General features: G+C 32.5%; 1 long non-coding RNA gene across 1 annotated transcript; it reads left to right on the top strand.

Moving 5' to 3' along the window:
• The first annotated feature begins 732 nt into the window (after positions 1 to 732).
• Positions 733 to 1,508, top strand: LOC149193958 (uncharacterized). The gene is made up of 3 exons (XR_016255012.1): positions 733 to 869; positions 972 to 1,036; positions 1,130 to 1,508. It is a non-coding gene; the product is annotated as an uncharacterized LOC149193958 (long non-coding RNA).
• Positions 1,509 to 4,795: the final 3,287 nt, after the last annotated feature.

A 4,795-nucleotide genomic window follows, 5' to 3' on the forward strand; every position in this document is an offset into this window, starting at 1 on the left:
ACATGTCTAATACCAATTGTAACATGTCACACCTAAAAAATTAAAACTTTTAACTTATATAATACAAGCTTATCTAATACCTAGGACCTAGAACAACTATAGTCATGACAGTCAAGAGTAAACTTATGTTCTTGATCTTTCATATGCTATTCAAAAAGTTTATAACATTATACATAAAGTTATAACACTTAACCCTTACCCATCGATTATGTGGTAAACATCTACACATCATTTCATTTAATAGGTATATTAATCCTGTTATACACCTTCGAGACCTATGCACTTAATACAACTTAAGGAAAGTGGTCATTCATACCTCTTGTCACATCTACATGTCATATATACTTAAGATCATAAAAAAAAGTAATATTAATACCCTCACAAAGCATATGCCTTTCTACTCAAACATTAATACAACATATTTAATAAAGAGATGCCAAATATTTATAGTGTAGCACAAAACTTTACATTAAGTATTAATTAAAAAGAGATTAGCAGTTTAATGGTACTAGTGTTTTAATTGTTACATAACTATAATTGGTTTTTATTGACAGGTGGTCATCCGACCCTAGGCTCCAAAACTTTCTTGAGTGCCACCTAGATTCATCACAAGTGTTGATCTAGTTGCTTTTTGATCGCACGACCAACATTGGTCTAGGGTTCATTTTGGTAACTGCCCAACCTAACTCACCCTCAGTCTTCCATTTGTGTTGTTCGTTAAGAGAGGGTTTCGCTCTTCAATTTTTTCTGGCGATGGAGGCCCCTTGACTCTTCCAACACCCGATATCGCTGGTAATGCTAGATTCTGAGAACCCATTTCATTTTATCACCTCTCAGAGGCATCTACATCTCGACAAGCATGTCCATAGGTATGTCGGCGGCATAAATGATTTCTTTTCTCCATTTACTACTTTGGTTTATAGTTTCTATGATTTTGTATTTGAAGTTATGTTTGTTATGGTTATTTGCAGGTAGTGGTCCATTGGCCAACTACATTAACATTTTTACAGACTCGGTGCAACAGGGACTCATCATGGTGGGTAATTTCTTGTGCAATTTTGGTTTATTTGTTTTTTGTTAACTCTAGTTGCCAACTAGTTAAGTTTTCCTATTCTGGCTACCCTGGTAGGTTACCTTGCGACTCGGTATGGAGTTCAATGGACTCCAACCACTTGTTCCACCGTCGCATCTTCAAGGAAACATTACATGTGCACTTCTGGCTATTGGGGTGTAGCTTAATGCCCATGATTGGTGTCGTATTGAACATCCAATGGTTCTTGTTGCTATTCCAAAAACTTAGATTATGCTATTGTAGCTTAGGGTATTTCTGTTGGATAAAAGATAGGCTCTGTTTTCCTTTAAGGAAGGTGATAGATTCCAACTATAATTTCATTCTTCCATGAAGCTCTTACCTAGTTTTCATCATTTGTTGCTCATTAAATTTGAAGGCTCTGCCCTAATGGGCTCTTGGTACATTGAAAGTTATGATTTTTGTGAAGAAATGATTTCTCGAGTTTTTGAATTCAGATTTATGGTAATATTATAGCGGTTGAGTTTGGAACCACGTTATTTTTGTTAATAGCCATGTGGCGTATTACAATTTTCTATTTCTGATATTTATTTGACGATTAAACTTGTATAAATTATCACTTATGCGAGTTCGGGGTTATTTTTTCTCCTTCCCATTTATTTCAGTTGCATTCAGTTATCTCCGCCTTCATTTGTCTCTTCAAAGTTTGAACCCTCCAGAATGGCCTATTTGATATCATTTGGGTGTTTTGAGATGGAAATATGAGGGTTTGATTTTTTTTCTTCTAGTTCACCGAACCCTCGCAGTTATCAAATTAATTTTCTGCTAATCACTATAGGTAAAGGATTGCGTATTAAATGTAGTGTTTGCTATGATTCTATCAATTGTGTTTATTTGAACAATTATTAAATTTCGAATCCTTGCTTCTGTCATTACTCACATTGTAACCCAGAATTATTATATTGTGTCTAGATGACTTCTGTTGAGCAAGTATTTAGTTATTTTTCATGGCTCAAAATCGTAAAAGTGAGGATTTAATATGAATATTTGTTGCTATGATAATAACCAAACCCTTTGTATTCAAAAAGGTTATTTCTATTCTCCCACTAATAAGAGATTTACACATAAAGCACACATGGTTGTTTTCTTTTACATTTTCCTGCTATTTCATCTATCTTTGATTTAAAATGGTTTACTGTGCATCCTTTCTTTTGACTTACGAATTCACTATCCTATAGTCATCAAATAATTCTTCTGTTTCTTTTTATTTTCCCATACAGTCAAACATATAACATATACATCACCTACTGTTCTTCCACAGAGAATTTAATAGCTAATTAATATTCATCAGGCAAAAACTTAGTAGATGGAAGTAAGCACAAAACATATAATTTTATTTCTTGTCTATAGTTTTAATTCATAAACACTTATCTGTGAGTTGAGACTCCTTAATTTATAGGAATGACCTTCCACTCAACCGTGAGGATTAGGCTATGATGTCCTGATCCTCCCTCCGTGCTTCTTCACTCATAACCTCCGTGCTTCTTCACTCATAACAACTTTTGTAGCGGTCATAGATTCACTACCATCAAGACCTCTCCCCGGTCCATCCTAAAATCCATTAATTCATAGACTATGTCTAAATATGGAGTTCCATTTTCACTAGTCCATCTTTAAAATTCTCCTAGCAGGCTCTTTCCTTCTCTCCTTTTCCTCCTTCTATCCCACCTCAAGTTCTCCAACTCTTTGGAAATAAAAAGGAAATAAGGAAATAACTACTCATAAATCTCTGGTGAAAGAAGAATCACTTAATACTAGTTACATAACAAGATTCTAATAATTAATGCCGATACTCTACTTCTTCCAATGTTTTACTGCTGATCTTTCCTCCATGGCGTGACCAATTACCCCTAACTAGTATTCTGGCTAATGTTATATGGATATATATAAATACATATAGAGTCTTGTTACTACTCTGTATCATTTATAAAAATCTTTTTTTTAAACAATAAACCGAGATCACATTTGTTATAAAGTTCTGATAACCAACATTCTAGTGTGCGATAATTTAACTCATTTCACCATTACAAGAACAACTTCTCGTAAGAGAATAAACTGCCCAAAAAATGTAATGCTACGAATGCACCTTAGATCAATAACATTTAGTTTCCTGTTACTTAGCAGTTTTCAATACTTATCTACATTTTGTTGATCTGCTGAGGATAAACTCCAATTTAAAATACAACTTACTTTAAAACTTGATCTGTGATCAGCGCAAACTTTACATGAATGAGATTGAATTTGTCTAAGCATAGATGGCCAATTCCACTCCACTCACGTACCATGGTTAAGAGAAGCACTTGGAAGTAGTGTTGAGTAAGGGCGAGGTCGACCAGCTGCGTCGCAAGCCTTGTAATTTGTAAGTAACTTAATACTGGTCGAATCAATCAAATGATTCAAACTATTTTAATTGTCTAACACCTAAATCAAGGGCCCATGAATGTACACATAACTTGAGAGGGGATTTGATTTTAGAGGGAAACACCTTAGAGCATAAATATTTAAATAATGCCAAAATAAAAATAAAAAGTTAAAAGTAATTAAAATAATAAAATTTAATTTGTTATATTGTAATTTTGTTCTGGAGGGAAATGTAGTCCCTCCAACTCAAGTTAGAAATTATGGTATAGGAAAAATTAAATGAATAATGATAACTTACATTGGTGAATCTTAAGTTAATAGTGGTAAATAAACAAATAATCTTATAGTCTTGCTCTGGAAAGAACTAATAAATTGAGATGTGAAGTGATATGTAAATTCCTTACTCAGGGAGAAGAACTTGCATATTTAGGTGGGTAGTAAACTATAGTAAGTCTACACATTTATAGTCTTGCTCATACATAAGTGTTGATGAAAAAACAAATAATGGTGGGAAGAAACTCCTCGTAAGTATATGTATTTACATCTTATTCCTATCCATTTTTTGTGAAAACATTGCTTAAATTATGGTGGAAAGTAATTGATAGTAAATATGTTATTTACTTGAGTATAAGATATTTCCAAGGATTTTATTTTTGGATGGTTTTCCTACAAATATTAAGAGTAAAAAATCAGTACACAAATATCTAAAAATTATGCATGAATATTGCAACCATATCCATAAATTATGGCATAAAATATGTAAGACAATTATCGACTTGGCATTACCTTTTGGAAAGGGTGCAATAAGACATTCATGTTATGGCCCAATAAAATGTTTGAAAATTAATTTTTTAATAATATTGAAAAATAAATATTTATTTTTGAATGTTAAATAATATAAATTTCATTGGTCAATGCTAAAATAATAGTGATCAACATATAAATAATTGTTAGATTTTTGCCTTGGTAGGTATTAATAACTAGATTTCTGCCTTAGTAGGTACTAATAACGATTCCATAAATGTATTTAAATTTAATTAATAAACACATAAGTAAGTATCTCTCATGTTTAATCAATTTTTGGTTTAAGGACTTCATTTTGCAAGGTAATCGAAATCACAGAGTATACTCATAATCCTCGTAAAAAGGTCCTTGCATGAAATAAGGATGATAGTTATGGTCCTCATAGATGAATGAAGTCATTGAATAAGGTATCCTTTGAGTTCATGAAGGTAGGCATTAGGGAATCTAGTAGAGGAATCATGAATAGTATTCATGTCACTAGATAGGATGGAAGGAAAAGAATAAGAGGGAGCATAAATATTTAAGTTAGTCTCTCTCTAT

This window comes from Pinus tabuliformis, chromosome 2_2 (genome assembly GCF_031772625.1).
Source record: "Pinus tabuliformis cultivar Carrire ecotype Pingquan chromosome 2_2, CPIR1, whole genome shotgun sequence".
NCBI classification, from domain to species: Eukaryota; Viridiplantae; Streptophyta; class Pinopsida; order Pinales; family Pinaceae; genus Pinus; species Pinus tabuliformis.